Raw genomic sequence first — 13,245 nt, forward strand, 5'->3', positions numbered from 1 at the left:
CCTTGGGTCACCAGCAGCTGGAGCCGTCACCAAGATTATATCCTTGGGTTACCAGCAGCCAGAGCCATCACCAAGATTATATCCTTGGGTCACCAGCAGCTGGAGCCATCACCAAGATTATATCCTTGGGTCACCAGCAGCTGGAGCCGTCACGAAGATTATATCCTTGGGTCACCAGCAGCCAGAGCCATCACCAAGATTATATCCTTGGGTCACCAGCAGCCAGAGCCATCACCAAGATTATATCCTTGGGTCACCAGCAGCCAGAGCCATCACCAAGATTATATCCTTGGGTCACCAGCAGCCAGAGCCATCACCAAGATTATATCCTTGGGTCACCAGCAGCCAGAGCCATCACCAAGATTATATCCTTGGGTCACCAGCAGCTGGAGCCGTCACCAAGATTATAGCCTTGGGTCACCAGCAGCTTCTCTCTCTATAATACTCCCACATTTATTCCTTGCTTAACTCTTGGTAAACTTTTGGTAAACTCATCCATGTTAAGAAAATAATTATATAATTGTTCTCATTTTCTCAAACAAGTGAAGTTCAACAAACTTCAAAACAGCCGCCCCCGGGTGGGCTCGAACCACCAACCTTTCGGTTAACAGCCGAACGCGCTAACCAATTGTGCCACGGAGGCTTGGGTTAAACCGGCGTTTGTGTGTTTGTTAACTCTGCTTGTACTCACCTAGTTGTGCGTGCGGGGGTTGAGCTCTGGCTCTTTGGTCCCGCCTCTCAACTGTCAATCAACTGGTGTACAGATTCCTGAGCCAACTGGGCTCTATCATACCTACATTTATATCTGTCGTCCCAAGATATACCTGTGGAACATGAAAGTGAAAATTGTGTCGAAATAGCTCAGGATCTCTTAAAAAACAAATTGCAGCTCATTCTAAACAAAACTGACGTTATTGCTGCCTACAGAGTAGGCAAAAAGAATCCATCAGGTCAAAACTAGCGGAAAATTCGCCTGAAGCTGTCTTCCCAGTTCACGAAATCCCATATAGTCCGGACAGCTGCATCCCAGCGGAAGGGATTATACATCAACGAGTGCTTGACTAGGAACAGACAGCAACTCCTCTACCGCCTGCGTCAAATCCAGCAACATAACCCAGATGCGATTCATCAGTGCTTCGTTAGAGATGGTCTGATAAAGGTGAGAAAAACCGCAGAGGGCAAAATGTTTACTATTACTAAAGAAGAAAACCTCAACACTTTCCTCTCCCAGTGTGGTTTGTCTCACCTTATTATCACTCCCAGTGAATTAACTTAATTAACCCCCTGTCAACTAGTGGGGCTAGGTATCCTAATTCTCCTTGTTTCATTGTTTGACTTAATTTTTAACTTACTCTTAGCCTATGGAATCACAGCAACTCCATAACCCCGGACAACATGGTTTTAGAACAGGGCGCTCTTGCCTGTCGCAGTTGCTGGACCACTATGATATGGCATTAGATGCTATGGAAGACAAACATAACGCGGATGTAATTTACACAGATTTCGCAAAAGCTTTTTATAAATGTGACCATGGTGTTATTGCACATAAAATGCGTTCAAAAGGAATTACCGGAAAAATAGGCAGATGGATCTACAATTTCCTGACCAACAGAACCCAATGTGTAATAGTCAACAAAATAAAATCCAGCCCATCAACCGTGAAGAGCTCAGTCCCCCAGGGTACTGTGCTTGCTCCAGTACTTTTTCTCATCCTCATATCGGACATAGACAAGAACACAACCTATAGCACTGTATCATCCTTTGCAGATGACACTAGGATCTTCATGAGAGTAGGCAACATAGAGGACACGGCGAACCTCCAGTCAGATGTAGATCAGGTCTTTCTATGGGCTACAGAAAATAATATGGTGTTTAACGAAGATAAGTTCCAGCTCATGCGCTATGGAAAAAATTAAAATATAAAAACGGAAACCACGTACAAAACTCAGGCAAATCATAACATAGAACGAAAAGGCAATGTAAAGGATCTGGGTGTACTCATGTCGGAAGACCTTACCTTTAAAGAACACAATAAAGTAGCCGTCACAACTGCAAGAAAAATGACAGGTTGGATAACAAGAACTTTTCACACTAGAGATGCTATACCGATGATGATACTTTTCAAAACGCTTGTGCTCTCTAGAGTGGAGTACTGCTGCACAATGACAGCACCTTTCAAAGCTGGAGAAATTACTGAACTGGAGAGCGTGCAGAGATCCTTTACTGCTAGAATCCACTCAGTAAAACATCTAAACTATTGGGACCGACTAAAGAGCCTAAAACTGTACTCCCTTGAGCGCAGGCGGGAGAGGTACACAATAATTTACACGTGGAAAATATTAGAGGGGCTGGTCCCAAACCTGCACACAGAAATAACATCACATGAGACCAGAAGACATGGCAGGATGTGCAGAATACCCCCGTTGAAAAACAGAGGTGCAACTGGTACTCTGAGAGAGAACTCTATCAACATCAGAGGTCCGAGACTGTTCAACACGCTTCCACTACACATAAGGGGCATAACTGGCCGACCCCTCACAGTGTTCAAGAGAGAACTGGATAAGCACCTCCAAAGGATACCTGATCAACCAGGCTGTGACTCGTACGTCAGGCTGCGAGCAGCCGCGTCCAACAGCCTGGTTGATCAGTCCGGCAACCAGGAGGCCTGGTCGACGACCGGTCCGCGGGGACGCTAAGCCCCAGAAGCACCTCAAGGTAACCTCAAGGTAAAGTAGCCAGTCATTTACTGAAATTATTTAATTGAGTGCATTAATAGTTCTTCAGGTCTTATTAATTATACAGTCATAACTGAACTATTTATAGTTAATAATCATTAGCTTAAATTTGCCTAAGTTTATTATTCAACTTTTCTTTGATTTCATTTATTACCTAGGTTGCCTAGCCTCGCCATGCTCCCTTACTCCATTGTACCCCTGGCTTTGCCTGTATCTCAAATTGCAAATTGTTACTTATAGTGTACCTGAGAGTACTTGTAAGCAATCTACCTCATTTTTCATTTTTGCTCAATTTGTTTTTGTATTGCTTAGTCTTGTTTATATTTTTGTTTTGTATTTCTATATCTTGTGTTTTGTATAGTCCATGTTTATATGTTTTTTCTTTAATCTCATTTATTACCTAGGTTGTCTAGCCTAGCCATACTCCCTTACTCCATTGTACCCCTGTAAGCCCCTTGTAAACTACCTTTTTTTCTTTTTTTTTGTTTTTCATTTTGTGTTTGTTTTGTACAGTATTGTGTACATATTTTTCCCTATTTTAAAGCTTATTTTTACCTTGTAATTTGCCTTTCTTTCCTTGTTTTTCCTGCAATCAGCTTTTTTTATGCAGACAAGTATAGACCCAGAACTTAACCTCTTATCCACTATCTATGACAATCATCACTTTAATGATCTAAATTCCAAATATTATACAGCACATGATGTAAACAATGTATTAACTCATAATCACAATATCTCTGTAATCAATTTGAACGTTAGATCCCTAGGTAAACACTACGATGATGTTAGTGCCTTGATTGAAACTATTGACAACAAATTCTCTTTTATTATACTTACTGAAACATGGTTGAAAGAGGATACTACTCAACTCTTTAACATGCCTAACTACTCAGCAATTCTCAACTGTCGTCAACTTCAAAGAGGTGGTGGTACTGCTCTTTACTACCACCAAGAACTAACATGCTTAAAAGAAATTAGAACTAGAGACTGCTATGGGGAGTATATCTTCGCCAGCTTCAGAGTCAAGGGTGCCGAGTCTGTCCTGTCTGTGGGTGCAGTTTATAGAATTCCTAACACTGATGTGTCTGAATTCAACTCAAACCTTAGAAATCTAATACTTGATAACAGACTGAACAAAAACCACCTAATTATTGCAGGGGACTTTAATATTGACCTCTGCGAGCCTGAACACCCTACTGCTGTTAGCTTCCTCAACTGTATGAATTCCTGCTTCCTCATACCCTTAATCACTAGACCTACTAGAATCACTGATAGCACTGCCACGACTCTAGATCACATCTGGACAAACATAACCTCTCCGCTTACTTCAGGTATAATCACCGATAGCACTACAGACCATTACCCCACATTTCTCTTAACTAACATTAGCAAACCACCTCTTGAGTCAAGAGAGATACGTTTTAGACTGCACAATGAAACTGCTATAGTCAATTTTATAACTGCTGCTGATAATGTCAACTGGGAGTCCAAGTTAGGTAACATAGAGGACATCAACCTAGCAGTGCAATCTTTTCTTCAAAAAACTCTTAGCCTTTATAATACCCACTGTCCTATGCTTACAAAACAAGTCACAACCAAAAGGCTTAACAATCCCTGGCTTATAAAGGGAATACTTAAATCTATTAATAAAAAACATGACCTTGAGAAGAAGTATAGGTTAGGAATTGTCTCCAAAGAATTCTCAAAGAATTACTCATTATTGCTATCTAAGATAATTAGACGAGCCAAAACTAAATACTACGAAGATAAATTTACCCAAATAAAGAGCAACATTAAACAAACCTGGAGCACAATTTCACAAATATTGGGATCAAAGAAGTCTTTAAATAACAAACCAACTCTCCTGTCTATTAACGATGGTCAGCTTTCAGCCTCTGATTCTGCTATTGAGTTCAATAGGTTCTTCTCTTCCATTGGTTCATCCCTTGCAAATGATATTCCATCTTCCAGTACTGACATTAAGGACTATCTTACAGGTAACTATCCACAGTCTCGGTACCTAAAGCCTATTAATTCCACTGACGTCAATGAGATAATCCTTTCCCTTAAAACCAAGTCTGGTGCCCTTGAGGAGATACCAACTTTAATTTACAAAAAAGCCTCCAGATCTTTAGCCCCTGCTATTGCTTTGCTCTTCAACAAGTCACTTGAACTCCAAACCTTTCCAGATATTCTAAAAAAAGCGAGAGTAACGCCTGTCCACAAATGTGGTGATCTCACAGATGTTAACAACTACAGACCTATATCAATCCTGCCAAACTTGTCAAAAATTTTTGAAAAACTATTCTATAAGCAGCTTTACTCATATCTAGCCAAACTCAATATACTTAGCCCTTGCCAATATGGCTTCAGACCCAAAAAAAGCACTAACGATGCACTTATTAGTATGCTTAACTTGATTCATACAGCTCTTGATAAAAATGAGTTCCCTGTTGGGTTATTTGTGGACCTGCGTAAAGCTTTTGATACTGTCAACCACCAAAACCTTCTTCTTAAATTATATCATTATGGAGTCAGAGGACACTCCCTACAATACCTCAAATCCTACCTTACTGACAGGCTCCAATATGTTTCTGTGAATAATACAATTTCTCCCACCCTACCCATCAACATTGGTGTTCCTCAGGGCAGCATTCTTGGCCCTCTCCTCTTTCTCATCTACATTAATGACCTTCCAAATGCCTCCCAACACCTCAAACCAATTCTATTTGCTGACGACACAACCTTCATTTACTCCAGTCCTGATTCCCTTGCTCTAAATGCCACAGTAAATACTAAGCTTAATAAAGTCCATCTTTGGCTAACTGCCAACAAACTCACCCTTAACATTGACAAAACTTTCTATATTCTGTTTGGCAATAAATCCTCTAATCAAATAAATCTCAAAATAAACAATACCCAAATTTGTAACAAATTAGATGGCAAATTCCTTGGCATTCTCATTGACCACAAGCTGAATTTCCAGGGACACATTCTAAATATATCAAAAAAAGTTTCAAAAACTGTGGGCATTCTTTCTAAGATCAGATATTATGTACCACGCCCTGTCCTGGTGACTCTCTATTACTCCCTTATCTATCCATATCTCAACTATGGTATTTGTGCTTGGGGCTCTACTACCCAAAATCACTTACGTCCTCTAATTACTCAACACAAAGCTGCTATTAGGACAATATCCAATTCTGGCCCCAGACATCACTCGGTACCCCTACTCAAATCTCTGAATATGTTAGACATTAAGTCACTGCACATTCTCTCATGTGTATTATACATATATAAAACGCTAAACTATAATGCCAATCCTGATCTCAAAAGCTTCATAGAAGGTTGTAACAGAACCCATGAGCACCACACCAGAAATAAATACAGTTTTGATATTCCTAGAGTACGACTTAATCAAACTAGAAATGCTCTACAAATCAAGGGGCCCAGAATGTGGAATGTTAAGGTCTTAACATGGTCTTCCCGACCATGTTAAAGACTGTACCTCTCTCAACCAGTTTAAGTTAAAAACGAAGCTATACCTAATAAATTCCATGTAACCTACCTTACCCTTCTATTGTCAACCAATGTCTGTTTTTCTTTAAAGAGCGCTGTTTGTTGACATATTTGTATTTGTGCTGCTTTTTCATCTATGTTTTCATATCTTGTTTTCATCTACTCACTATGCTCAATTAGTATTAAGCTTGTCATTTAAGTTTATCATGCCCAAAACGCTTTGCGTAATAGTGGCTTTAGGCATTGTATGTACTAGCTCTACCTATAAGTCAACCAATCTTTGTAAAAATTTATTGTATGTATGTACCTTACCTAAATAAAATATTATTATTATTATTATTATTTGAAACTGTGTATAGAGTCAGCCCCCACCACATCACTTCCTAATGCATTCCACCTGTTAACTACTCTGACACTGAAAAAGTTTTTTTCTTGTTTGTGTGTGTTTACGCGTTCCACATTTAGTTTGTCGTGTCCTCCTTGTTAGTCGCAGTTTGTCTGGCAGAAAAGTCTCTCCTTATTTCTCTATTATATCTACCCAACCAATTAGGTTGGACGGTAGAGCGACGGTCTCGCTTCATTCAGGTCTGCGTTCAATCCCCCGACCGTCCAAGTGTTTGGGCACCATTCCTTTCCCCCATCCCATCCAAAATCCTTAATTCTGACCTCTTCCAAGTGTAATATAATCGTAATTATATTGGCGCTTTACCCTGTTAATTCCCTTCCTCAATCATGTCTGCTTATGAAAATATAAACAATATTTGCCCTTACAACCTGCAGACAAGGCAGCCAAGATGGCTGCCTTGGGTAGACTGATCCAACTTCCATTACAGCAGTCCCAGGTCGACTCTGTAATCAGACACGTCATCAGTAATAGGGACACTCTAGGGCACGTCACTTACCGGCTCAGACCCAAACGCCCACCTATCCACTCCATAGATGGCGTTGCTGTCTAAGCGCCACCTCACCAGAGGTCAGCAGCGGCTGTGTTATGAGCTGATCAGGATGGGAAACTAGCCCTTGTGGCTGGTATTTCCTGTCCTCACTCGATGGCGCTGTCCATTTGGAGGGGGTTTCGGGAGCTGACCCACAGATGGCGTGGTCATCACTGCTACGTGCTCAGACGCTGGGCTCGGGTCCGTAACACCTCCCCACCAAAAAGAATTTGGTTTGGGGTTCTAAAAAGAGAAACACAAACCAAATTAGTACGTGGATACAACTCCACACGGACTCACGTACACTAAGAACTGGAATGGCGAGGATGTCCTGTCCACAGAACTGTCCGAACGAGAAACTCTGGCACAGATGAAACTTGAAGATATTAGGCAATGACCTGCTTGACGTAATTTTCCACACCTCCACTGCGATGTCAAGCAGGGGCATATTCTCACGTGTCCCGAGTAAGGATTGGTGTAGACACGATCTGCAGGGACTCGACACTTCCCTGTGTCGTAGCACCGATGATGGCTGGTCACAGACGGCCTTTCTGGTACCGGTCCGGCGGTCCTTCAGGGAGACAGGAACCTGGAATACAGGGGTCTGATAATTCAGAGTGACAGCGACAGTGGGTACGTCAATACTTACTACATACGCTTCTACTAGTTCCACACCTAGTCCCAACAGAGCTGCTCGTACATAGAGGATGGCATTCGCTCTGCCACCGTCAGGTCGACCAACGTTCCGTATAACGCTGCATTTAGGCTCAGCAATCACGCGGGAAGTGTCAACCTGTCGGAAACAGTCACTCATAATATCACATCTCGTACCTCCTGTATCTACCATCACCTTCCAGGTCCCTCCTTTGATTGCAACACTCGTAGTGCAAATCTCTAATCCCTGGGGCCTTTTCACGATGTTCAAGGTAGCCATCATCTGTCGGGTCGTCCACTGGTCCTTACCGAGAACACACATAAGAACAAAAAATACCGCTAGGAAACATTTGGTTAACTTAGGGACAAGTTTCCTGAGCTTGAAATGTCCATAGCCGGTTACATCCATTAGCCTGGTTTGGACCAAAGAGGACACTACAACCTTCGCACATACCTCACATACCTCCGACGTCTGGGGAATCTCTGGCTGGTTCAATGAACGCTGTACCTTGCCATACCGCAAGTACTCATCCGCCTTCGCTCCAGACTCTTTGGTATCCGTGGGTGCTTGCACATGAGACCTCTCTTCTTGCTCAGTCGCTTCTGCTACCTTAACCGCATGTTCCTCGTCGGGAGAAGAATCAGGAGACTCTGCTAGGATGCTTTCGATCTGTCGGGTAGAGGACAAATTAAACATGTTACCTGATTCCGGGTCTGACTGTACCTGGACATTACCACTGCCTGCTGTTACCTCAGACCTTGCTGTTCCGGCTGACTCGTCCTCAATCTTGGGATGATTGGTGCTCCAATCTGTCACCAAGTCGTTGGCTAGTATCACGTCAATCCCAGCTATAGGGAGGGTATCGACTACTGCCAACGCACATGTGCCGCTGAAGTAAGGCGAGTCGAGATGTATCGGCACTAAGGGGGCGATGTACTGCGTCCTAGGAAACCCAACCAGGATAACCTTTTGTCTCCCTTCCACACTCACTCCCTCGGGTAACGAGTTTTTCACTATCAGGGACTGGGCTGCTCCACTATCTCTGAGCACTACAACAGATCTACCAGTATGACCACTCGATACATACCCGCTTGAAGTGTGAGGGGAAAACAATCTGGATTCTTCCTGACTAGTCATCAGGGACGGGGTTCCCTCTGGTGGCGTCACACAGCTCACTAACAGCACCTCCCTACGTGGGCCGCTACCTCTTCTGCCTCGGCACATAGCAGCTACATGCCCTTTCTGCCCACAAGTCCAGCACACCATATTCCTCCTCGGACTCCGGTGTTTCGGACTGTTAGGACTGTTCCTTCGAGGGCTACTTGGGGGCGTCTTCTCAGCGCTTCGTGGGACGGGTCTCTCCTCTTCCTGATGAGGTTTGTCAAACCGGCGGGGGTAATTCCTCGGGACGTACTTAGCAGAAGGCCTATGCGTTAGGATGGATTCCTCAGCCATGGTGGCTGCCGCACCCAAGGTCTCTACCTGCTGTTTCTCTAGGTACTCTTCAGGTCTCCAGACAAACAATCCTTGAAGTCCTCTAACAGTATGAGCTGCTCGAGGTCTTCTTTGGTCTCCACCTTCCGAGAGGCACACCATTCCTGGAAAAGTCGCTCCTTGATAGTGGCGAATTCGGTGAAAGTGTGCTCTGAGGTCTTTTTCAGGTTCCTGAACTTCTGCCTGTAAGCCTCAGGTACCAATTGGTACGCCATGAGCACTACCTTCTTCACCTTGTCATAATCGCCGGAGTCGTCAAGGGACAACGTGGAGTAGGCGATTTGGGCCTTCCCAGTCAAGACTGACTGTATCATGATGGCCCAATTCTCCTTTGGCCACTCCAAAGAGGCAGCGACTTTCTCGAAGGCCGCGAAGAACTTCGACACTTCCTTCTCATTGAATTTTGGGACCATTTTGATGTTCTTTACCGGATCGAAAATACTTGTTTCCATTCTTTGCCTCCCACCACCTAACCGCAATACTTCTAGTTCATGTTGTCTCTGTCTATCTTTTTCTTCTCTCTCTCGTTGTTTCTCTTCCCTTTCTCGCTCTTCTCTTTCTTTTTCTCGATCTTCTCTTTCTCGTTTCTTTTCTCTTTCTCGCTCTTCTCTTTCTCGTTTCTCTGCTCTTTCTCGCTCTTCTCTTCTTTCTTCTCGTTCTAATTCTAAACGCCTTATCTCTAATTCTTTTCCTAATCTCTCTCTTTCCATTTCTAATTTCTTATCTTTTCTCTCTCTCGCTTTCTCTTCTCTCTCTTTAGCAATTTCTAGCTTTTTCCATTCTATTTCACGATGGATCTCTAGTTCACGCATTTTCACCGTAAGTAAACTTATATTTAGTTCACTCTCATCACTTTCGACATCACTGCTCTTACCTTCCTTTTCAGTGGAAGCTATCTCGTCACCTTCTTTTATACTATGCGCCTCGCCTTCCTGTTTCTCCTCGGCCTTCAAATGCTTGTGAACCTTGGACAAGATCTCCACACGGGAATCACTGGCACGTATCTTAATCTCCAGGTAGGCACTTACTAACACGAGTTCCTGTTTTCCCAGATAATTCAATCTGGCAAGACAGTCCTCTCTGTTCAGAAAAGCCTGAACATCGTCCAGATCATCGATGGTAGCTTTTTCCGCCATTGTCACTGAAATGGAGCACTAGCACTTAACACACCGCTTTCACTTTAGCACTGAACGCACCGAGCACTGTTCTACGTCAATATTGCACTTGATCGCACCAAACACTGCACTTGCTAATATTGCACGTAATTACATCGGGCACCGCTTACACAATATAGCACTTAATCACAGCGAGCACCTCGCTCTACAATATTGCACTGAATCACACCGAGCACCGCACTACACAATATTGCACTCAATCACAGCGAGCACCGCACTGCATAATATTGCACTTAGTCACTCCGAGTACCGCACAGGACGTATAACGTCCTAATAGTCACACACAGGGGGAATTATTTACAGGGATTACGCCACTTCACCACCCCTGTCAAACATGCTTGACAAGGGGTCGGATCCCGCTGGGGATGCCAATTATGTTACGGCCCTCTCGGGTCGCAACCGGGTTCTTACTCTGATGTTGTTAGAGGTAGGGTATCCGGCCCCAAGCTAGTAGTGGCTTTCAAGGGATGTGATCCGTAACGCAAGTAAATTAAAGGGAAAGGGAAATAAAGGCAAAAACTTAATAATATAATTATTATCGTCACCATAAATAATATATAAAAGGTTACACAGGGAGGGGTTAAACACTATTATACACAACGTAGTCTTCCTCTGAAGACTCTGGACGTTCACGGTGCTCAACGATGCTAAGCTCTTGGTCCTCTTGTGGCCTCACGACGAATCCTTCGATTCTCTTGAGTCTACCCTGGCCACAGGCCAGCCAAATCACAGTTCCACTGGGGGCACCGTCGTGGAGGCCATCAACCACAAGTCCAGCCGATAGCTGGCAGGTTCCAATCAGCAACGCTGGTTAGGCCACTCCATGATCGATACTAGGGTAGCGAGCCCTAGTCAGGAGCCTCGTGTGATCCCACAGACCACTCTCCTCGCCACAACACCCCAGTGGTTAAGCGTCTCCACCAGTCAGTCCCGGGTACGACAATCCTTCAGCTGCCACGTCACAGGCAGGCTAACACCACAATGTTCATCCGAGGGGGGGGGGGTGACTTACAGCTGCTGCAGCAAATACTTGGAGACAAGACGGCTGCCTTGGGTAGACTGATCCAACTTCCATTACAGCAGTCCCAGGTCGACTCTGTAATCAGACACGTCATCAGTAATAGGGACACTCTAGGGCACGTCACTTACCGGCTCAGACCCAAACGCCCACCTATCCACTCCACAGATGGCGTTGCTGTCTAAGCGCCACCTCACCAGAGGTCAGCAGCGGCTGTGTTATGAGCTGATCAGGACGGGAAACTAGCCCTTGTGGCTGGTATTTCCTGTCCTCACTCGATGGCGCTGTCCATTTGGAGGGGGTTTCGGGAGCTGACCCACAGATGGCGTGGTCGTCACTGCTCCGTGCTCGGACGCTGGGCTCGGGTCCGTAACAGATGGGCATTATAATCACCACAAATGATTGTGTTTAATGTAGTCCCGTGTCCAAATAACATCATTTCATTTCAGCATGTGGATGTAACACTATAAAAGTGTTTGGTTTAGGTTAATACATACATAGAGTACATGAGTCACAGACAAGGATCGGAGAGGCGCCAGTTGTCTGCCTGAGATCTCACACCTCTAACCGTTAACGACCCCAAGTGACCTGAGGTCAGATCATGAGAATTTCACCTTGCTTCCGCTAAGCGTATAATTGGAGCCGGGTAGCCTTCAAACATGCCGACGTTTAAGGAGTGGCTTGGTAGTGCCGGAGGCTATCTACTTGTGGGCGGAGTTAGCTACTAGGTTCCCCAATATAAACTCGGAGAGCTATCGAGCATTAAGCAATAGGAGACCGGCCAGCGGAGCAGAGCAGAGGCCAGCCGTCGAGATAGGCCGTCACCAGACGGGAGGTGACGCTGCCTGAAAATTGCAGACCCCCCCCCCCCCTCTCTATTCAACTTAGACTCAGTCCTCGGTGAGTGAACATTTAGGTGACTTGGTCGTGTTTACATATGTTGTGTGATGATCAGGGGCAGTCAAGTTGTAGGGTTCTCGAATTCTTGGATGATGACTCACTTTGCATATTAAACTGGAACATTTTAATTGAATTGCTAAATTATGATACTTCATGTGAAATATAATTATGAATTTATTATTTAAATTGTGTTTAACTTTGTTCCCTAGAGATTTTGAGTTGAGATGAGAAAGCCTCTGTAGTTACTGGTTTCATGGTTTAGAATGAGTACATGATAAAGATGGGACCATACTAATAATGATCTCTTGATAACATCTTTTGAGAATTATGTGATACAGGCAAGTTCCATTCCTTGTCTTGTATGTAATGATCATGAATGGATGGTGGCAGCATTTCGTCTTCTACTATCTACTCTTCTACTTCTACTTATCTACACCTCTCCCTCCACCCCCTCTCTAAACTCTCACTTTCAACTAATGACCCTCCTCGCTCCTCCCACCTCCCTACCTCTCACCCCAAACCCTCACTAATTACTTCACTATTCATTTCTTTCCTTTCGTTTTCTCTTATACGTTTGTGGCAATGATTCTGTATTCTAGAGTTCTCTCTGGAGTTTCGGGTAACTGATCAAGTGACGGCGCCTTGTAGTCTTAGCACCTAGGTAGTCAAATACCTAGGTTACAAGGTGTTGAACGAGTGAGGTTGCCTTGAGAACTCTGGAGGTGCTCTAGAATAGTTAGCTAACTGGAGACGGGATAACGGACTAGAGAGAGCTGTTTCCCCCGGCTTCGTTAGTTAACTGGGGGGTGGAATA

At 44.1% G+C, this 13,245-nt stretch overlaps 1 non-coding gene across 1 annotated transcript; it reads right to left on the reverse strand.

Annotated features, from left to right (window-relative positions):
- Positions 1-569: 569 nt before the first annotated feature.
- On the reverse strand, positions 570-643 carry TRNAN-GUU (transfer RNA asparagine (anticodon GUU)). Its single transcript has one exon. It is a non-coding gene; the product is annotated as a tRNA-Asn (tRNA).
- Between the last annotated feature and the right edge of the window lie 12,602 nt (positions 644-13,245).

This window comes from Procambarus clarkii, chromosome 24 (genome assembly GCF_040958095.1).
Source record: "Procambarus clarkii isolate CNS0578487 chromosome 24, FALCON_Pclarkii_2.0, whole genome shotgun sequence".
Lineage (NCBI taxonomy): Eukaryota > Metazoa > Arthropoda > Malacostraca > Decapoda > Cambaridae > Procambarus > Procambarus clarkii.